The sequence below is a fragment of the Zonotrichia albicollis genome, chromosome 12 (genome assembly GCF_047830755.1).
Source record: "Zonotrichia albicollis isolate bZonAlb1 chromosome 12, bZonAlb1.hap1, whole genome shotgun sequence".
Lineage (NCBI taxonomy): Eukaryota > Metazoa > Chordata > Aves > Passeriformes > Passerellidae > Zonotrichia > Zonotrichia albicollis.
Genome location: NC_133830.1, coordinates 3,043,669 through 3,066,876, shown reverse-complemented (window position 1 = coordinate 3,066,876; position 23,208 = coordinate 3,043,669). Strand labels below are relative to the sequence as shown.

The 23,208-nt window shown below is 44.2% G+C and overlaps 1 long non-coding RNA gene across 5 annotated transcripts in view; it reads left to right on the top strand.

Annotated features, from left to right (window-relative positions):
* The window catches only part of LOC102060878 (uncharacterized), a 39,480-nt gene that overhangs the window by 12,076 nt on the left and 4,196 nt on the right, over positions 1 to 23,208 (top strand). The window contains exons 3-5 of one of the 5 annotated variants that reach the window (XR_012582321.1): positions 14,699 to 14,779; positions 21,335 to 21,430; positions 22,628 to 22,749. This is a non-coding gene — a long non-coding RNA (uncharacterized LOC102060878). Of the gene's footprint in view, positions 1 to 14,698; positions 14,780 to 16,279; positions 16,760 to 21,069; positions 21,245 to 21,334; positions 21,431 to 22,390; positions 22,750 to 23,208 lie in introns of those variants that run through there. The other 4 variants (XR_012582320.1, XR_012582322.1, XR_012582324.1 and 1 more) reach the window with 4 other exon arrangements.

The following is a 23,208-nucleotide window of genomic DNA, read 5'->3' as shown; positions in this document are numbered from 1 at the left end:
GGAATTGTGTTTGCACATCCTGAGCTCTTCCTCCTGCTGTGCTCCTGGGACAAGGAACACATCCACACAGAGGATCTGCTGCCTGTGTAAGTGCTGGATGTGGAAAGACTTTAGGGTTTTTTCAGTGCACAGGGCTGGAGTGTGTGACAGTGTTCACAGGGGTTTTCAGGTGAGGGAAGAGACGAGAATGTCTCTTCAAAGTTCATCCCATTCCCATGGGCAGGGACACTTCCACTGTCCCAGGGTGTTCCATCCAGCCTGGCCTTGGGCACTGCCAGGGATCCAGGGGCAGCCACAGCTGCTCTGGGCACCTGTGCCAGGGCCTCAGCATCCTCATGGTAACAAATTCCTTCCTAACATCTGATCTAAATCTCCTTCCCAGTGCTCCAAGTGGAGCAGCCTGGTCAGTGCTGTGAATTTTCCAGTGGATGATGCCCTTTAATTGAGTTCAAATGCTCAATCACATCTATGGAAATACCAGTAAACAAAACAGAACTGCAGTAATCAGTGGTGGCAGCAGCAGCTCTGCCTTTTCAGATGCTTTCCTGGCTTGGTAATTTAGGGGAGAAAATCAATTATGAGCTGATGGAGATGATTTGAGTTTGGCCTTTGGGGGATGAGGTCTCTGCTGCAGGTGTTCTGGACAGTGGGAATTTCTCTGTCTTGTCTTGGTTCAGTTGATCAAGCAATGATTCCTCCTAGGAGTGCATGGATAACCTTTTTTAAAACAACATGAGTGATAAAATATTTCAAGTCTGGCAATTTAGGGAGAAATGAGACTGTTTAATCCAGGCAATGAGAACTGGCAGCAGTACACTGAAACACTGGACTGGTATTTTCTTGCAGGTACGGCTGTAGATAAGAGCAAAGATAAATTTGTGATTGTTGCAGTAAAATCCCTTTTCTCTGGAAGACTTCCTCATAACTCAGCAGAGATTCAGAACCCCCAGACCCAGCAGAGGGGAATGGGTGCAGGCAGGGCCAGGAGGAAGGGGGGATGTGGCAGGATGGAAATGCCTGATTTGGGAATGCCTGTGGGGTAATGATGTGAGCATTTGGCCATTAATAGAGAATTCAAAGACTCTTGCTGGCGGAAGGAAACTTAAAATAGCCCAAACAGGTGAAATTAGCAACAGCAGGGGAAGCAGCAGAGATTTACAAAGCAGGCACTTGGGAAGCAGGGACAATAAAGCTCAGTAAACAAAGTGCAAAGCTGTTTGGAAGGTGCGTATGCTCTTGAGAGGTGTTTCCACAGTGCAAAGGCTCATTCTGCATCTGTTTGTGCATTTCAGCTGCCCAGGGCAAGATTCAGAGGAGGATTTAAGTGGTGCAGCTTTGTTGAGTGCAGCAGAATTTAGGAAGCTCATCCTCACCTTGAGGCTCCTGGGTGCAGGGGAAGAGTTCCCTTGGATTAATTACCTGTAATTGTCATTAAAGGAATGAGCAGATCTCATGTTTTCCTTGGCTGTGCTGCAGAACACCTCCAGTCTTTCACTCTCAGTGGCAGAGAATCCGGAATATGGAAATATTCCATTTATTGTCTGGTGTTGCCTCTCCTTCAACACTCCCTGCAGGAGCTTTTCCTGAGGGAAATTTCAGCCCAGAGTTTTATTTTCTCACAATGCTCCATTACTGCAAGGATTTACCTTGCAGAAAAAGCTGAAGAACCACCACAGTGGGACTGGGGCCAACAGGAGCAGGAATGTGTGCAGATTGAGCAGGATGTGCCTTCCCAAAGCCAGCAGTGCTGAGGCTGAGCTCTCCTGGCTGTGTGTGCAGCCCCTGGCACTGCCCCAAAGCTGCATCTCCACTCCATGCCACCATCTGTTGGGAAGGGCACTGGCTCCTTTTGCATGCCCTCAAGCCTCATTTGCACATGAAAAATGGTGACCCAGCTACCTGATGCCGAATTTTGCCCCAAAAGGCGAGAATAACTGCCTAAGAGACTCAGTTTAAGTCAACATAGACAGGAGGTATTTTATTACGACGCGTCGGAGAAATCACAAAAGGGATTTCTGAGTATCTCGTAACAAAAGCAGGCCTTTTATACAGTTTTGGGTGCAGGGTTTCATCATATCACATACATAATCATGTCTTTGCAAGCATATTCATAAGAGGCGTGGTGTGGGCGAAGCGTGGGCAGAGACATCTCTTTTGAGGATTATCTTGGTGGTCGTTCCGGTTGCCTTCATCGTGGGCAGGGGTCACCTGATGAGTCTTCCTCTTTAAACTTTTGAAATCCTATCCTAATATGGCCAATTCCCGGTGTACTTGGCTTGGTCCCCATGGCTTGGCACGGCTCTTAGGGTCAGTTTGACATTGTTGGCTCTGAACATGCTTAGCCCATCAATTCTCCTATCCCTATCTCTCTTTCTTGTCATTATGTTCCATGCTTTAGCTGATCTATTGCTCTATATGTTTCCTAAATGCTATGCTTTTTCAAATACTTCTCATTCCGTGTTTTAACTCATTATTTCTTAAAGGCTATTTGTTTTGGGGCTTCATGCCCATATGCTCCTGCAGGTGAGGCTGAGCCTTGGAGTGTCTGAAAACAAAGTCACAAATTCTGGTGGCTCTCCAAAAGCAGTGCTGTGATTGTGCCACCTCAGTGCTGGGCTGTGGGACACTCCTGGTTCTGGGAATGCTCCTGCAGACCCTACACACATCACCCTGATCCCAAATGTTCTGAGGATGCTGCTGCAGCCAGCCTGGCCCTACAGAGCATCCCTGTGATCCCAAATGTTCTGGGAATGCTGATGCAGCCAGAGCAACATCACCCTGATCCCAAATGTTTTGGGAATGCTGCTGCAGACCCTACCGGCATCACTGTGATCCCAAATGCTATGGAAATGCTGCTGCAGCCAGCCTGGCCCTACACAGCATCACCCCAGCCCCAAAAGTGTGATTGGTGTTGAAAGCAGTGTCAGTCAAAGTGGGTGGTTTCTGCAATATTGTGATCTGCTTGGAAATTACCTGCTCCTAGCTCAGAAGGGAGCAAAAGAAGGGACAGAAAATTGCCTTTGTGCTGGATTTAATATTTACATCTCAGACTTTGCCAAATAGGTTTGTTATTTATAGCAGGAGCAGCAGGAATATTCATCAGTTGCCATGGACATATTAAGCTCACCAAGTACAAGAGTGGAGCACAATCTGCACTGGAGTAATTTTAAAAAGCTTTCATGCCGAGCGAAATAGTTTGTATTAAATTTAAGAGTTAAATGTTGGGTTCCTCCAGTGCTGTTTCTGGGGTTTCAGATATAAAAATGGAAATGCTTTATTGGAAATTTAATGGGAAGAGCAGTGCTGTACACAGGAACCCTAAAGAACTCCCTGTCAGCAGGCAGCGTTCAGGATCACAATTTACAGGGCTTAAAAAGCAGAATATGCAATGAGGGTGGCCATTAATAGGGATATATTTTTGATGAGTTGAAATACTAAATGTAAAATAACATTTTGTAATTTAAATGGAAGCATATATAGGGGCTGGGCACTGCCTTATTGCTGTTGGCATCTGTATTTGAAATGTTGGCTGGTGTGTCTGACCTGGGGCAGTAATCACACATGACCAAATCCTCCTTGCTCTGCTTTTGGGCAAGCAACCCTCATTTCTGAAATGCCAGGCTTCCAAAATACTGCTGGAAATGCAGGTTTTTCTTTCTTGGGCTAATTTAGGGAGAGAAAAGACAGAGAAATTATCCAAGGCTTTGTAGTCAGAGCCTGTGCAAGGGGTTAAACCTCAGCAGATATTTGCTGGTTCTGCACTGAACCTGCCCTTCCCCAGCCCAAAGAACAAATCCAGCAGTAAAAGAACAGCTGAAAGCTGTCAGGCTTTAATACCCACAGATAAGGTCATTCCTTAGGGGAGACCTGCTCAAATGCATAATAATATAACCAGGAACTGTAAAAGACACCGAGATATATTAAAAGATAAAATAAAGCAGACTGAAGTTCAAACGCAGAGAAATCTAAGCTTTATGTGGTGAAAGGTAAAATATTCTCACAGATAAGTGGAGGCTCTTGAGAGAGGAAGTGCTTGAAAGGCCTGGGAGGCTGAAGAAATCCTTGGGGATGAGAATTTGAGGGCTTACATGATCCAGATAATGCAGGAGGAAGGTTGGGAGGGGACCTGTGAGGGATGAACTCACCTGCCACAGTGGTCAGGGGGTCTGGAAGCACAGCAGGGACTGGAGCATCACTCTGGGAGCACAGCAGGGACTGGAGCATCACTCTGACCAACTTGGGGAACATCAGGTACCTGGGGAGAACACCCAGGTACAGAACAATAACCCTAAAAGCCAGGGAGTACAGAATAATCACCCTAAAAGCCTCACTCGTGGTGTGGCACAAGCACTGGAGGCCAAGGCTCTCTCCAGGGCTCTGGGATTTTCTTCTCCATTGTAGTTTGCAATTTTTTTTTTGTGTTAGAACTGAGAGAATGTGAATTGGATTGTGGGTATCTGTTTTGAAGGGATTCCTCTCCTAAGCCTTTTTGGCTTAACGTTGGCACTTTTTTGTTGTTGCTTTTTGTCTTTCGCTTGCAGTTTTTTTAATGCAGCATCATCCTGTAAATCCTCTCAGTGGGGCTCCAGGCTGGGCTGGAAGCTCCAGCTCAGAACACGTGTTTGATGGGGTGTCAATGTTCCATCTGCCCTGGAAAGGAGCCTGCTGCTGCCTGGATTTAAACCCCTTCCCACCACACTCCTGAGGGGCAGCCCAGGGCTGGATTCTCCTGCCTTCTGGGGGTTCAGTGCCCTTGGACAGCATTTTCCACCTGGAATTTGTGCAGGCACCAAGAAACTGATGGTGGGACAGGGCTCAGCATCAATGGCTTTTGGGGGATGGTGCCTTGGGACAGTTTGGGGAGAATCCTCTGGTTTCTGGGAGAGCTGAAGGCTGTCAGGGTTGGAGCAGGTTGTGCTTGGGGAGTGTAGCACAGGAAGGATTCAAGGATCAGTTTTGCCAATGAATTTACCCTCACTTGGTCCAACACTGTGGAATTTTAATAGTTCTGTGGTTGAAGACACAAAAGTGATGATGAGCTGGACTGGGGGAAAACAAGCTTCTTGAAAGTGATATTGCAAATGGAATTGCAGAGTTGGAGTGTCACACCTTGTTGACTGAACTTTTGGTCCTTGTTAATTAAATTTTGGTCCTTTTTGATCAAAATTTTGGTCCTTGTTAATTAAACTTTTGGTCCTGGCTGAGTGGTGCCCTGCTCTTTGCAGGCTGCAGGTTGCTCATATTCCTCTCCAAACCCTTCCCTGCTGCCAGAACAGCCTGGAACTGTCACAGACACATTTTATGGAAAATCCTTTCCTTAGGAGTTTTCCTCCTGAGAAGCTGAGAGGCCTCAGGAACAAAATGTAAACATTGATTATCTGCTGCTGTGGAATGCAACAGGTGCATCTGGGATTGGTCTCATGTGATTGTTTCTAATTAATGGCCAATCACAGTCAGCTCGCTCGGATAGAAAGCCGAGCCACAAACCTTTGTTATCATTCCTTCTTTTTCTATTCTTAGCCAGCCTTCTGAGGAAATCCTTGCTTCTATTCTTTTAGTATAGTTTTAATATAATATATATATCATAAAATAATAAATCAAGCCTTGTGAAACATGGAGTTAGATCTTCATCTCTTCCCTCAACCTGAGACCCCTGTGAACATCATCACGTGGAACCAAACAGGTTTCCCTTTTCTTCCTCAAACAGACCAAGACATACTGCAGGTATTTTGTAGTTTTAGCATGGATTGTTGTGCTCAATGTGCAGTTGTTATTTCCTTGCAGCAATACTCTGCAATGAGCAGCCCTTCACTGCTGCTGAGCTCCCTTCCCTCCCATACAATGAGCGTGGGAGGGATTGCTTCCCTGAGGTAGACATGAAATCCCACACTGAGCTCTTCAATGTGTTTTTCTTACAAAGAAAACAAATATGAAGAAGAATGAGGGGGGAGAAAAGAAATCAATGTTTCAGTTGTTCAGTTTTGTATTTTCTCAGTGAGTTTTTCCTCTGCCATCTTTCAAGTGTGCAAAATGAAAGTAGAGGGAGAACTGCAGGTTTGAAAAACCTACTTAAAACATTCAGCGTGTCTTGATTCTTCAAATACTGTTCCTCCTCCCTGAAGTGCAGGGCAAAGGGGCTGAATTAACTCTCCAGATTATTAAGAAAAGATGGTAAAACACAGTGCAAATGATCCCTCCTAGGTGTGCTCACTGCATTTCCTGAACTCCTCCTGCTGCCCCTCAGGGCCTCTTTGTGCAGCAGAGAACTCCAGCAGGGCCAGTTTTCCTCCCTGGGTTCTCTCTTTAGCTATTCTCCCCAAATATGAGCACATTTTGTCTAGACAGCTCACTTTTGACTCTAATTTTAGAGTTCACCTGATTTCAGCTGTCCTGGAATATTAAGCATGTCTTTCTGAAGGCTGGGAAATCCCAGCTGTGTGTGATTCAGTTAGAATGGCTCTTGTTTAAGCAAGAATGATCTGAATTGAGAAAAAAAGAAATATTTATGAAACCTCTCTGGAAGTGGGGAAGTCATCAATGAGGTTTGTGTGTGTTCACTGTTTCCATTTTGTATTCAATAGGCTTAGCCCCAGCTGCTGCAGAAAAGTTGGGGAATTACCACTTGCAGATAAATCTTGTGTCTAAATTGTACTTCTTGCTTGCTAATTTTGCTAATTAAAATATCTCTCACCCATGCACGGCCTCAGACGGGTTTAAGATAGGAGAATCACTGTCTGTAATTTAATGAGGAGCTGCACATGATCTCAGGTTCTTGCCTCTGCTGGGTTTTATCCCTGTTTGGAGGATGTTCTGGGTGGATTTGGACAATAATCCACATTTTTGTGGGAGGGTTTGGTGGTGCCATCCCTCAGCCACAGGGAGCAGAGACAACAGGGCAAGGTTAATGGTTTGAAATGAAAAGAAGGTAGATTTAAACTGGGTTTAAGGAAGAATTGTTTTACAGTGAGGGTTGTGAGGCACTGGAGCAGTTTCCCAGGATGGTGGTGGATGCCCCATCCCTGGAAATGTGGAAGATGAGGTTGGGCAGCACAACCTGATGTGGATGGAGCTGTCCCTGCCCATGGCACAGGGGTTGGACGCAGTGGTTGTTAAAGTTCTTCCCAAACCAAACCAAAACAAACCAAACCAAGATTCTCTGGCTCTGGTTCATCCTTTGGAGCTGCCAACAGTGAGACACCAAAATGTGTGTCACTGAGCTCTGCTTGCCCAGCCTGGAGCCTCAGAATAATGGTTTTGTGGGAGTTCTCATCAGACTCCTGCTGGCTTTTCTCCTAAAGGAAGGAGAGCTGGACCCTCCTGTGCAGGATCTGCTCACCTTGGGACACTCTGGGACACCTCTTCTCCCACTGGGAGGAGGTAGAAAAGTGTTTTATCTACATCCATCCATCCATCCATCCATCTATCTATCTATCTATCTATCTATCTATCTATCTATCTATCTATATCTAAAAATTAGATATAATTTTTTCTACCTCCATGGAGGGAGAAAAATGTTTTATCTACCTTTATCTATCTGTCTATCTATCTATCTATCTATCTATCTATCTATCTATCCATCCATCCATCTATCAATCTATCTATCATCTATCTATCTATCTATCTATTTGTGTATCTATCTAATTTTTTCTACCTCCATGGAGGGAGAAAAGTGTTTTATCTACCTTTATCTACATCTATCTATCTATCTATCTATCTATCTATCTATCTATCTATCCATCTATCTATTTTTTTTCTACCTCCATGGAGGTAGAAAAATGTTTTATCTTCTTTCTCTCCTGGACCCTCACCCTCTCATTCTGGCTGGTCTGGGCACCAGGAAATGTTTTCTGCTCTTCCTCTGCATGGGAAGAGCAGAAATGGGAGCCAGCATTCCCTGTGCACTAATGTGCATCATCAGTCTTTCAGAGATGCTTGATTTCTGTTTGATTCTTAATTATTATAATAGTTAAGGCACTTAACATGCTTTAGTGATTTACTCCATTTAATTGGATGTAGTGATTAGAATATCTTTTATATTGCCCTCGCTGTGGTTTTAATTTAAGATTATAATCTCATGGTTCTTTGCAGCTCCTCTGGCTTTCATTTAGATACTGCTTCTCTTTTCTGATTTCATTTTGTTTATTCATTTTTCCTGCTGATTCAGTAAACATGCTGCTAGGATGATTTCTTGGGAAACCTGAGTGTGGTTATAAATTCTTTCATTCAGCGCAGACATTAATTAATTAAAAAAAGATATGAAAATGATGCATGAGCCTGTGCTCAGCCCCTGGAGTTGTCTGTTGCTTTTTGCAGTAATTTGCTAGAATTAAAAAAAAAAAAAAAAAAAAAGAAGAAGAAAAATAAAAGAAATTACTCTCTTGATGGGGAATATGAAATGAGGAGATGGAAAGGAGTAATGTGGTGTCCTCTGTGTGTGTCAGTGAGGCATTCCTGCCTTAGCAGGCTATGACCCAGAGTCTGAGATTCTGACATTGTTTCCCGGAGGAGGAGCTGCTCTGGTGAAGGGAATTCAGATCTGAGGCTGAAGGCTCAGTCACCAGTGCCCTGTGCACTGGACACCAGCACAGGCACTGGGGAGGAGAGGACAGGAGAGGAGGGAGTGCTGGCCAAGCTCATTCTGAGTGATCTGAGGAGCAAACAAGCATTTCTCTGCAGGCACAGTGGCAGATTCTCCAAATTAGTCTGACATGTACACGAGCATGTTCATTTTTCCTCTTGGTGCTGCACAAAATCACACAGATGATCCAGCTGGTTTCTCACTGTACAAATATATAGTGCCTGTATTTTTCCTCTGCTCCAGTGCCAAATTCCAGGAATCCTCCATGGCTGTGGTGCTCCTGTCAGAGGGGAAGGGCCAGCAGAGATTCACGCACAGGAACTTGGAGGACCAGCAGGAGAGGAGTGGCTGCTTTGTGAGAAATTCCCACTTGCAATTAGGCTGAGAAAGCTGAGACATCCATTTTAAGGGCTGCTCAGTGCTTGGGGCTTTGTCCAGCTGAAATCCATGGAGGTAGAAAAGTGTTTTATCTCCTTTCTCTCCTGGCAGCACAGACACTGCAGCAGGGTTTGCTTGAATCCTAGCACAGAACTAAAATTGCAAAACCCCCAATCCTTATCTTTAAAGCATCCCAGGGATCCTGTTCAAACAGAATAAAGGATGGGGTGCCCTGTGCAGGGCTCCTGGTCCTGCCCAGCAGTGGCCACTCCAAAAGGGGAAGTTCCTCATCCCCTTTGTCCCTCCGGCACCAGCAGTGCCCAGGGCTGGCAGCAGCTGCAAACCCAGGGCTCCTTTTTCTGCCAGGACACCTAATGAGGTGAGAGCCAGTGATCCTTGCAGGGCTGAGGAGCAGCCCTTGATGAATTAGTGATTTAGCCTGGCTCCTCACACTTGTGTGCCCTTCCCGACTGTGGGAATGCACCTTCCCAGCCCCAGCCCCTGCCTTTCATCCCTGGAGCTGAGCTTTGTGCTGGGAGGGTTCCCAGTGAAATCAATTAGGGTTTGTGCAGATCAAGGTGCACCTCAACACAATTTCAGGTACCTGAGCCTGGCCCTGGGCCATCACAGCATCTGCTCTGGCCGTGCTGGAGCATCCCAGTCACTGCCTTGCCATGAGACATCACTGCAGCTCCAGTGCTTGGAACTGCCAGCTGTCAGGCCTATGATACACATCCTAAAGCTCTTAAAGGCTTGTTATGAGTGCAAAAATATTAACAAATCGTTGCTTATTTAAAGGGAATCATTTAGGGCTCATCTGGCTAATGAGGAAGAAAAACCAGAGCTGAGCACTGGCTCTGAGTTGTAGGGAGATGCCTGAGATCAGCTGTGGTGGGAAACTATCAGGGAGCACACCTCGTTAGCTCCCTCGTGGAAAACTCCTTATCTGCCTCTTATTAGGCTTTCATTAATTAAAACTCCAGCATTCAGTATTTTTTTGTTAGCTGTTCTCTCAGCATGAAATTCAGCTAATTCTTCCACTATTGGAAACAAAGCTCCCAGGATGAAGTTTATTCTTGCAGTGTTCTTGCAGTTATTTATTTCATAGTGCTGTCATGCATGGATGAATTTATATGATGCTCTGATGACCTTTAGAAATTCTTCTGATTAAATGCTGTTCTACTTCATTATGACATTTCTGTACTTGTAGTACCCGATTTGATGTGTACAGCTTAATAACACAACTAGACATGAATGCTAATAACTTTACAATTCATTGCATTGCTATTTTTTAATGTAGATGAATTTTAAAACAAGTTTCTCTTGCTGCGGGCTTACATGAATCATATAAATTAGAAGGTAACAAAAGAACATATTAGCATTTGTTAGCCTGGATGCACAAATTTTGTAGTAACCACTTTAATATGTACTACAACTTTTCCAGCCTCGAGTTTAATATGTACTACAACTTTTCACCCTCGATTTTTCAACCAACATCATAATTGAATTGGTTTCCTTCTTGCCTAAGGATAATGATTTTACACTGATGGAATCATTATTAGATTCTAAGGATTATACTGATGATGCCTGTTTTACATAGAACTAAAAAAAAAATTAAAATTATTCAACCATAAAACGCTTTTCTACACAAAGGCTACTGTAAGTTGGAGATAAATGAATTAATTATTGTGTTTAGAGTTGTTGTTAATATCCAGCATCCATAACTGGAGCCAGCTCCTTGCTGCAGCTCCGTGCAGGGGGTGTGGAGGATTTTGGAAAGCCTCATCCCAGGGCGTGCCCTTGAAGTGCTGCAGGTGGGCAGGGGCTGTGGTGGAGCTGCTGCTGGGCAAGCATGTGCTCATCCAGGCAGGAGAGAGCTCCTGCAGAGCTGCAGGGCAGCCAGGAAACTCCTCATCCACAGCAGCAGCACAGGAGAAGCAGAGGAGAGGTGGGAGAGGGGGAAGGAGGAGGATTTCCTGAGGGTTTTACTGGGTGTTGGTTCTGGTGGGCTTTGGGAGAGCTGCCCCTGCTCCACCTCACCTTGCTGAGGGGTAAAATGCCTTGAGTTGGTCCAGAGTGGGTGAGACCCAGCTCCCCTGCACCCATCACTGCTCCCTGAGCATCCCAGTGCTGCTTCTGGGATGGAGGGAGGGGAAAGCAAGCCAGGTTAAGCATAAATGATGAATTTCTGCTATCCTGAAACCCATCAACATTTCATGGGTAATTACACTTTAGGCTGCAGAAATAGCTGTTGAATTAATTGATTTTGCAGTTCCATCCTGATGTGCTGAGTGGGTGTTGGTCTGCGTGGACGTGTCAAAATAACATCTTCAAAAGTCTCTGGGGTGAAAGACATTTCCCTCTGTCTGTTGAGTAATCAGCAATTAGAATGCAATATAAATATCTGAACAAGAGGAAGAAAAGCCTTTAAATGCATGAAATATTTTTTTGCAATTTTTACCTGTCAAGTATAAAAGTGCCTGGAACTGAAATTCAGCAAGTAGTCCTTTTCCTCTGGCTTTTTAAAGCTGGAGGTTAACCTCAATTAAAAAATATTTTAAATCATGGTTTTTTAAGCATCTATTTAAAATAATTTTCAATCACAGGTGAGAGAGCAGTCAGCATAACTCCAAGGGACTGAGCTTCTTCATGGTTTTAAAAAGCCTTTGTGCTTCATGATTGCTGCTGGATGTCACTGCTGAGGTCAGGGAACATGATTGCTTCCCCTCACTTCAGTTTTATTCACTCCAAAAACAAGAGCAAGGAGCTGCACCAGCTGTAAACTTGCACTTACTCCACTAATTGTGCACAGAGTGATCAATATAGAAATCAAATGCTATGTCTGTGCTGCATTAAAGCATTATCAAACCCCTGTGCTCCTCAGCTCCTGCGACGGGGCTCCAGGAGCAGCACAGGGCTCCTGTTGTGCCTGGTTCAATAGTTTCCCTAAGCTGAGATGTAAACTTGTCTCTAAAAGAAAAAACAAGCTGACCTACAGGTAACAGAGCTGCATTGAATTCATCTCCAGCACATGTTAAATTTTCTTGACACCATTACCCTTTTCCTGAGGAAACTTCAGAGTGGTTTTGATTAATAATGAAAATAAGGAAAAACAACCTGTAAAAGCAAACCAGAACTCACTGGCCCATCTACTTTCAACCTTTTGCTCTTTGTATTCTCAGCAAAAGAAACAAAATCTCATCAAGCTTTCTTTTCAGCACTGCACAGGGCTTTAGACTATTTCCTATGCTCAGCTCTTTGGAACAACAAAACAAAATAATTAAGGTGTTTCCAGCAATGTTAAACCAAGTCGATAACAGGAGACAAGATCTCCAGATCCCAACCCAGGCTCTGCAAAGCACTTATTGAACAACCTGGGCTAAATTGTTTCACCTATTTGCTGCTGCTCCCCTGTCTTTAAAGTGAAGGCACACGAAACTTTCCCTGCCCTGGCATCCATCACTCGGGGTGTTGGTTTTTGTTTTGGGGGATTTTGGAAACCCAGGGCCAGAAATATCCCTAGAAAATCCCAGGGCTATTTCCAGCTGATTGAGGTTTTGATAGGCACCAAGGCACAGGTGAGACACCCTGAGCCTCAGCTGGGTGTGGATTCACTCTTTTTAGCTCAAAATTAAAATCCCCTTCTGTGTGGCTGTGGGAGCAGAGCAGCTCAGAGGGCACTGCCCCACAGCTCTGATCTCTGCTACTCACCAGCAGCATCAACCTTGGGGTTTTCTTGCTCCCCACAGCTTGAATTAGTTTAAAAATTGGCCAGATTTCCGTGGATCTCTAGAGGAAGAGTAAAATCTGTTGTTGCAGTAAAGGCAGTTGTAGTCGTGGTGCTGTGTTCCATGAGGGATCAGTTTGGGAGCTTCTGCCACTGCTCTGTCACACAGGGTGAAGAGTGGAGCTGCAGAGAAGCTTCAAGTTGAGTTTGGGGGATTGGGCACGATCAGGGACTCGCTGAAAGCTTGCTGTAATTAAAAGGCTGCTGTCAGAGGCCAAGCAGGCAGAAAAATGTTCCTTCCTCAGCTGCTGTGCCCTCTGGTGAGTTCATCCTGACTTCCAGCCTTTGATGGAGAATTAAATTTGGAGTGGAAAAGGGCATGCCTTGTCTGAGGGAGGCTGTGGTGACTCGTGAGGGTGTCCAGTGTGCACAGGCATGGAGGGAAGGAGCTGGGCCCCTGATCTCCTACCCAATCCCCCAGATTCCCCCAAAGGCTCTGCAGGAGTGTGCTGTACCCCAGTGTCAGCACACAGGGAGTGTGCTATACCCCAGTGTCTGACTGGGACAGGCCACTACAGAAATCCTGGCCCCCAGGCTTGGAGAAACCCTTTTCCTTGGCACAAGTGACCCCAGTGGGATCTGTGTGAGGAATGCCCAAAGGCAGGAGCAGTTCCTGAGGATTTTGGGCACAGCAGCTCCTGAGCTGTGTTTGTGGTCAGGGCTGGGGTTGGGATGTGTGGGACTGCCAGGATCCTGCAGTTCCCTCTGAGGAGCTGGGGGCAATGGGCACATTTCAGCAGTTTCTGCATCCTGCTGGGGCAGGGAGAGCCATCACCACCAAAACACCCCAAACTGGGCAGAGCTGGCACTGACTGCCCTCACAGAGTGACCACAGCACAGAGTCCTGTCCCTCCCAATCTCCTGTCCCTCTCAGACCATGCCTTGAATGATTTGGGTACATTCTGCTGGCCTTGTGGCCTCCCTCTTTGCAGAAAGTAAGATTCTGCATTTTTAGGAGAGAAGATTCATTCTTCTGTAGTTTCCTTTCCAAACATTTCCTTTGGTGCAAGTGTGAATGTTACCAAATGTGGCTTAGCTCATGTTAGGCTGAGCTGGTGTCTTTAGTGTACAATGCACATAGCTGGGATGGATGCATTAATCATATTCCTATTGCCTTTGTTATGGTAATGGCAGAAAGAGGCTCTTGGGGTTTTTTTTAATTAAAAAAAAAGGAAAATGGGTTAGGGTTTTTTTTCTTTTAAAGATGTGTTATATTTCAGCAGCTAATGAAGAGGAAATAATGATGACTGTGCACTGTAATGTGTATTAGAGCACTAATTAGAATATAGCAGAACTGCTTACAGATATCTTTAAACACCTGCCTGGTAATTCTCAGCCCCACGTGCTCCTCCATTCACCAGAGCAGTGGTGGGAGGACTGAGGCAACACTGAATCATGGAACAGAGCACACATCAGCCCCCAGCTCTGCCTTTTGTTTGCCCTGCTCCCTGTATATCTGTAAGAAAAGGATCAGGTGGATCATTGAGGGGCCCTTTCTGTGGGCTGGGATCTCCATTGCCCGTGGCAGGTATTGGCAAAGGAGTCAGATGCATTATCTTATTTCCTTGTGACCACCCAAAGGCTGTGTGGTGTCAGGACAGGAATTCCCAGTTCAGACTCTGGTCCTGCATGTCTGTTACTCCAGAATATTCTGTATTGTGCCTCCAGCATTCACTTTTCATTGATTTACTTAGTGTGTGTTTTTGAGACCATTAGAAGCTCTAAATCTGGAAATAAGTTGCCCTTCATTTTTAAAGCTGTTTTGAGTTGTCTTTTACTGCCATAAGAAACCACAAATATTTTCACTCTCTTATTTGCTTTTTCATTTCTGTCAATTATGTAAATAATTGAATTCTAAACATGAATTACAAATGTGCCCAAAATCGAGCAGACATTAGAGTTCCCAACTCAATCACACCTGTGATTCAACTTGTTTCTCCCAACTCTTCCCAAAGGAAACCTTTCTTGACTCCACGTTCAGGTGCTGGAGGATGTGGAGCTGTTGGTGCCTAAGATCTGAGCACAGCCCAAATGAGGTGAGCAACTCTCATTCAAAACCTTTAATTTTTTTAATCTTTGCAATGAGAATTTTCAGCAGATGCACTAAATCCTGAGATAGTCACATGTTTAAATGGAGTATGAGCACATTTTTCATGGGATAATGCGTTTAACTGTTACCAGCAATATTTTCATTCCTAGGTATGTCAGATATGTTTTCCTGTCTTTTGAAATTTTTTGTAACTACCTGCAATTTCATAAAAGCCCATTTCAGGCGGTCATTGAGAGCTACAACTGATGTCATCCCCTCTGAGGGATCAGCTCTTCCTTGCACAGGTGCTGCTGTTTTGTGTAACCTGCTCTGAACCCTGAATGCAGCAGTAACATTTGGGTAACTTAATGCAACCCCCACAGACAGGAGAGAGCTGAGGAGGAGAAAAGTTCTGGGGACTTCAGCCGTCCTTGGTAGGATTGGAGTCCCAGAAGAGGAAAAGGTAAAAGGGGCAGGTAGGAGATGAATGCAAGCAGGATCTGATGCCATAGGCAGGTGTGAGGCAGAGAGAGAAAAGGAGATTCTCCTTTCCTCTTCCTCCCTCTTCAGCAGACCTGTGCAGGCTATGTGGCAGACATACACATTTATACCTGCTGCAGTGGCACTCTGGGAGGCAGACACAGGGAATTTCTCAAGGTGCTTTGGGGCTGGTGGCAGAGAAAATCCCTGAGGTTTCACAGTGCCCAATATCGATTGTCCTGAAGGGATGCCCCAGGCACTGCAGACTGCCCTTGGGTGGGAAAGTAACAAAAGGCAGAAAGTAACAAAAAATTTACTCCAAAAATAAGACAAGGGACTTATTTGCATACAGCAAGTAGCTAAAAATGCCAGAACAAAGCCCCAGCAATCTTTGTCATGTTCCTCACTGGGATAAGCGAGCTCTCAGCACCAGCAGTGCTTGTGGAGGCAGCAGAGCAAAGCACAAATGCATTCATGCGGGGGACCCGGGAGGGCAGGAGCCGAGCCTGGCAGAGCCCCAGGGGCTGCTGTGCCTTGCTGAGCAGCCTGGTGGCTCAGTGACCCAGCTGCCTGTCCCCAGTGCCCTGGTGGCACTCAGGAGCCAAGCCCAGGGACTTCCAGGGCTTCTGAGAAAGGCAAGCTCATATTTCAGTGATGCTGCTGGGGCTGTGCTTCCCTTCAGCTCTGTGGGAGGGGAAGGTGAGGGGACTCGAAACGGGCATTTTAAATGCCACTGTGTGCAGCTGTGCTGGGAAATCTGAGGGGGTTTTGCTTCCACTCTCGGTGCTGGGGTGTCACTGCCTGGTGATGTGAGATGGAGAGGAGATGGAACCCTGTGCCACCTCACCAGCACGAGATAAGTGACCAGTCCAGAAGAGCTGAACTAAAACCCCTCTGGAGGGCGTGCACTGCTTTATGGGGCTGGATCAGTCCTTCCATGGGCCCTTCCCTCCCCAGTGCATTTCAGGTGAATCCAAGGATCTTGGCTTGTATTTCTGTTTAATTGCTCACCTATCCTAAGACATGAGCCATATCAATCTAATCACAAACCCAAACAAAGCAGCAGTCACTCCACTCCTTTATCTATTGGCAGGCAACAGCAAGCCCTCATCTCTTATCCACTCTGCATACACACAATTTTTCTGCAGCCTTCACCAGCACCAGGAATTCAACAGCTGAGACCAACATTTATCTCAGTAAATCCAGCATGTGTGTCTGCCCCTGCCCTGACTATTCAAACACGCTGCTCATCAGAGCTGCTCGTTTGGGAGGCGATGACAAGGGTCATCATTTTATTCTTTATCTCCCGCTCCTGGATGCCAAAGCAAGGCAGGAAACAGCATCCTGGGGAGCTCGGGGGTGTGCATGACAACCCTGCCATGCCTGGCTGTTCATCAGGGTGTCACAGGAGGATGAGGAGCAGCGGGAGGCAGAGCTGAGCATCTCCCGTGCCTGCAGCCCTGGCGCCAGCCCCTCCAGAAGCCAAAGGGCAGAATTGCCATGTCAGGTAGGACAGCTTCAGCCTGGTCAAAAATCAGCTTAATTTCTGAAGAGGAGACAGGTTTGAATTGAGTTTGAATGTCTCATGCTTCCCTCAGGGCAGTGTTTTTGGGAAGAAGGCTCCGTTCGACTGCTTTCCACTCACGCGGCATTTACGTGCCTGAAAGGATTCAGCTGTCAGAGCCTGACAAGCGCTGAAAAGCTCTTGTTAAGGTCACTGGTATCAGAGAAATGTCTCTCCTACAACATCCCAGTGAGCCAGGGCCACTGGCACTGGGAGATAGGGTCTGATATGGGGGCCCTGTGCTGCAGATGGGACCGTGCCCTGCTGTCCCAGCACGGCGCCAGCTCCCAAAGAGAGCCGTGCAACTCTGCTCCAGCTAAGTGCAAAAAAACCCAGCTCTAAACATCCCTGACCTTTAAATTCAGGCTGCAGCGAACAGATCTGCTGCTAACCAGGCTTGCTTTCATGTGCCTGAGCGTTCAGGGAATAGATGTAGCTTAACATGCAAATGCTGGGCTTCCTGCAGCACGCCGCTGCTTTTCAAGCTCTCTCGTTTCGTGCTGTTACCTCCATCCCTGCTGTGTCTGTGAAAAGAGCCTCTCTGAGGAAAAGTTTCCCACAGACACAAAACCTGACTGACGCTGTTAAAAAAAACCCAACAACCAGCGAGTTACAGTTTAATTTGTAAATGCAGTGTCCATCTGCAGCCTGGCAGTCGGCAGCATCTCTGCTGCTGGCGTGTGGAGAAACCAGCCCCTCACTCCCTCAGGTTTCTGGGTTGTGTTTTATATATTTGTCCTCATGTTTAGGTGAAGAAGTCCTGAATTTGTGAGCCAGGAGTCCTGTCCTGCCATAGGTGTGCAGGGGAAGGTTTTCCCTCTGGAGCGGTGATGCTCCAGTGCCCTTTGATCATCTGAGCATCTCTGTGTCTGAGTTCCTGTGCTCACAAAATTCAGTGTTCTACACAGAGTGGGAAACAGATATCTCTTGTCCCAGGTAACGAGCCATAAGAGAGGGAAAATGGCCTCAAGTTGTGCCAGGGGAGGTTTAGATTGGATATTGAGTAGAATTTCTTCCCTGAAAGGGCTGTTAAGCCCTGGAACAGGCTGCCCAGGGCAGTGCTGGGGTCACCAACCCTGGAGGGATTTAACAGAGGTGTACATGTTGTGCCTGGGGATGTGGTTTAGCAGTGACCTTGGCAGTGCTGGGTTAATGGTTGGACTTGATGATCTTAAAAGTCTTTTCTACCCTAAATGACTCTGTGGTTCTCTGTTCAAATGCTTTTTTTCCTTACCACCACTGAAAGATGCCCTCCAAGCCCATGTACAGCAGCTGCTGGGCAGGTGGGACTCACCAACAAATAATGTTTTCTTGGCACTTCAAATACCTTCCTTGAACCTTTCTTGAATCCTTACAGCAACACATGAGGCATTATTGACAGGTGAAATAAACAAAATGTTCAATATTTCTCCAATTCTCTTTTTATTCTCTTCTAATTTCAATTTTTTCCCATTATATGCCACTAGCATATAATCCAACATTTTCAGCATAGTGTCTGCTTAAATTTATAAGCTTGTCTGGTTCTTTTGGCCACAGGAGACATCGTGAATTCCACCAGCAATTGCTCTCCTTGGGAGCTGGTCCCAGCCCTGTGCTGCCCCAGTAAGGGCAGTGAGTCAGGAGCAGCTTTGGGAATGGCAGGACTCAATGGCTGCACCCCAGCTGGGCTGGGACTGGAGAAAAGAGCACGTGGAATATTGGAAATTAAATTAAACTTCATAGAAATGGGGTAAAAAACCTGAGATTTAAACCTGATTTTCAGCAACTCAGTCTTGAAGTTGTGGCTGTATGTAAGGGAGATCATTAACAGATGATCCAGGCCTGGAAATCAAACCATGGTGTCTGAAATCTGGGCTCCCATCTCAAACATGCAGCTGGGTGTTCATGCTCCCCAGGGGTAAGGGAGAGTTCTGATCCACAAGGCTTCAAGAAAATCAAGAGATATTTGGTTGAAAGCCCCTAAGGAGGGGCCTGACCTGACCTTGATAGAAGAAATATCAAGACATGTTTTGAACTGCCCATCTTGTCTGAGTTTACCAGAGCTGGCTAAAAAAAGAGGTGAATTCTTGAGAAATATCTTGTGAAAAAGAACCTCTAATTTTTTTTTTTACTGCAGTGGCCAGCCCCAGTTCAATCTGTGCTATCTCTCAGGAGTTCTATTCATAGTCTGCTGCCCAAATTGGTGGCTGCTGCTGAGGAGCTCAGAGGAGGTTGAAGCAAAGCTCTTGTCCTGCTTCCCAAGCTCTGCCTGTCCAATCCTGTTGTTTCTGGCTGCCATTTCCCAGTCACTTGTCTGTGGTGGGAAGCTTTATTCTCTTTTCCTCTTGTGCATCAAAATGGCTCCAAGAGATTCTTCTCCTCCAGGCAGGAAACCCTGGATCTTTTCAATTAGCTGCATCACAAACTGATTCCCAGCCTTGTCTCTATTCTCTTACATGAGCTATAAAATCCCTTCTCTCCTCCCCAGCTGAACTAAAAATGGCCAAGTTTTAACCTGCTTTTTACAAGCGTGTCTGCATGGTAGAAATGAGGAGTTCTGGCTTATCTTGTGTTATGTAAATATTTTTGTGTTTCCCAAACAAAGTTTTTCTTTCCCTTTGATCTGGTTTTCTTGTAGCCAGTTTGACCTCCAGAAAGAGTCAGGAGATTCACAGAGATTGCCACTGGCATTAGTCCTGAGGAAAACTGGAGAGAGAAAAGAAAACTCCAAATTACTGCTGTAAACAGCTCGTTTAGAAGTGGATGCTCACCAAAGGAAAGAAGTTGTTGTTCAGTGTCCTTTTTAAGCAAATTTTTGCTTAAAATAGCTGGGACCAATATAAAAATAGCATTTGCTTAGTGTGATAGAAGATGAAAGTGGCGCTTTTCCAGGGAGGTGGCTGTGCCCCAGACTTGTGCTGTGGGCAATATCTCAGAATTACTGGAGTTATTTTATGACTGGAGTTATTTTTATTCTTCCATACTTTCTGTGCCTAAAGTTTTCACTGATTGCTTTGGGCTGTGCTGCCAGGGGGGTGGAGCATTCCCAAAAGAAACTTTTATGGCAACTTCAGACTCCTACAAGAGGAGGCTGATTCCAGTTTCACTGATTTCACAGAGTTATTTATTGCTAGAGTTATTTCACTGAGTTATCATACAGAGTTAGATTTCCTAATTGTAAAACTAGCACCAAAGCACCAGCACTAGAAGGAGAAAAACCAACATATGCATTTTTATCTGTAGATAAAACTGTTGAATTCCACTTAAAAAATGTTATTATACAGAAGATGTAATAGTAAAGACTTTGGCAGTATTTTGTGTAGAGTGACAGCAGAAGGTCTGGCTCAACTCCTGGTTCTGTGCCAGTGGCCAGGACTACCAGAATGGGTTTTATGTGGAGAAAATTAATATAATATAATATAATATAATATAATATAATATAATATAATATAATATAATATAATATAATATAATATAATATAATATAATATAATATAATATAATATAATATAATATAATATAATATAATATAATATAATATAATATAACATAATATAACATAACATAATATAACATAACATAATATAACATAACATAATATAACATAACATAATATAACATAACATAATATAACATAACATAATATAATATAACATAATATAATATAACATAATATAACATAACATAATATAACATAATATAATATAATATAACATAATATAACATAATATAATATATATTGTATGTAATATTGCATATTATATTATATTATATTATATTATATTATATTATATTATATTATATTATATATGGCATAATAATACATATAAAATAAATAAATATAAAAATAAATATAAATTATAAAATATAAAAATAAAAACAATTTTTAAAAATATGAATATATATACATATACACATGTATAATTATGCATGTATATATATTTATAAAATATATATACATATACATAATAAAAATATAATTTTATTTACAAAGTGTATATACACAATAAAATATAATTTTATTTGGAAAATATATATATATACACAATAAAATATAATTTTATTTATATATATAGGACATATATATGACATATATAGGATATATATATATATATATATAATATATATATATATGATATATATACATATATTATTTTTTTATATATATGGGATTTATATAGGACTTGCATATGTGTTTTCCTGGATGTTTATCAGGTAGTACCTCCTTGAAAAAAACCTGCATTTATTGTAAAAACCAACCAGCTGAAGTTGTTATTGAGGTCATGGATGTGAAGGCAAGAGGAACCACAGCCCTGGGAGCTGCCTGGAGCCTCCTGGTGCCCCTGTGGAATCAGAGCCAGCAGGAAAACTTGGCAGAGTTTTGTTGTGCCTCAGCCCTGCCCTGGTTCAGCAGGGCTGATTGATCAGCCCGAGGCTGCAGAAATTGGGGTGAGGGATTCATTAGCCTGGGATCAGGCCCTCAGCACTGCTTGCTTGAAAATTGGTAATTAATGGTGCTTTATTTTTCACGTTTCCAAGGCAACACAAAGCCCCAGGACATTGTTTTCCAGACCATGAACTGATGCTTTTGGCTGCTGCAGAAGCTCCCCCATCTCGTCTGAAGCTGCTGAAAAGGTACCAGAGCCATATTTTTTGTCATGATAGTCTATTTACATCCTATATCCAGAAAGTAATGATGATCAGATGGTGCTGCTGAAATGATCTGCTCTCACTGCAGAACTCATTCAATCAGCAGAGAGCTCTGCTATTCAAATAGATAATTAGTGTTGTGACAAGGGTGACTGTAAAATGCCTCAGTTTGGTGGCAATGTTAGGAAGTGTGACAAAAATTAAATTATTTGTCTGCCTTAAGCATGGCCCTCCTTGGATTGCTGATGAGGGGAATTCTTGTTGAACACATGTCCTGTTCAGATTCCTTCAGAGGTGCTGGGAAAATGATTTATTCTTTTCATCATCAGGGGCAGGAAACACAGGGCTTTCCCCTGTTTTCTCTGACTCTTTTTTGTGCTTTTACCTGATGTAAGAGATCACGGCTTGTGTTCCAGCACAAAAGAGAGATCCCCCAGGGCCAGCAATCCCAAGGGACAGCTTTCCTGCCCATCCAGACCCCATCTTGAGAAGGAATTGGCTCAGGGAGAGCCTTTGGGTGCTCCAGTCTGAGGGGAACAGTCACAGAAAACAAAACTCGCCTGCAGCTCTCTCCTCTGTCACCATCACATTTTCTGGAAAATCCCCTTTGCCCAGGATTTCTCTCCTGGGAAACTGAGAAGCCTCAGAGAAAATGAAAACAATATTATCTCATTTGCTTCTCCTGTGTTTTGCTGCTTTGGAATGCGTTTGGAGATTGTTTATACAACAGGTGAATTGGTTTTACTCGTTGGCCAATGACGCCCAAGATGTGTTGAGGCTCTGAAGAGTCACGAGTTTTCCATTATTATCTTTTAGCCTTCTGTCTGTACCCTTTCTCTATTCTTTAGTATAGTTTTAATTTAGTATTCTTTAATAAAATATAGATAAAAAAATAAATTAGCCTTCTGAGAACATGGAGTCAGATTAATTAATTTTCTCTTCCAGATAATGCCACACTCCTCCTGCAGTTCAGCATCCCAAGGAGTGCAGGATTTGGGAGGATCAGGCAGCAAGGAGCTGGACTCCTCAAAACTTTCTCTTCCCTGATGGTCATTTCTGGCTGTCCCAACTACCCCAGGAGCTGTTTTGAGTTTAAATTGTCACAAGCTGAGTGAGTGAACATCCTGAAGTTGCGTCCTTTCACAGGCTCCCATGTGATGCTTTTGATTGTTCCTTTTTCAGCCTGTGCCAGTGCCTTGATGTTCTCCCCCCACGAGGGAATTAATGGCTGGGAAGGAATGGAGAGCACAGCACGAAGAGCAGGCATGGTCCAGGCCTCACAGGACTAATTATGCTCTTAAAGGGTAAGAAAATAATCTTGGGTACATTGGGAAGAAAGTGTCTCAGTGATGCTGCATGGGGTTACAGGCTTGTCTCCTACATTTGTGCATTTGGAAAAAAAAATAAAAGAGCCTCAAAGACACTTCCTGACCTCAAAAAGATCAGTGAGGAGTTCAAGAAAAGAAATTTAATTCCAAGTTGAGTTTATCACGTTTTCTTGACCCTTAAGGATGGAAAAAGCAAAGGAAGGATGCACATGAAGGTCCTGTGAAATTCTAATACTAAAACACTCTCATGCACAAAGTGTGAAGTCTGAAAACAGAGTTCAGACCCAGAGCAGGGAATGAATTCCAACGAGGGCACTGCAGACACTGCAGCTCAGGCTCTGCAAGAGCAGCCAAAGGAAAGCTGAGAGCGGGTTCTTTATTGAAACACCAAGCAAGAGGAAAGGTGAGAGTCTCTATTGAAACACCAAACTCCTG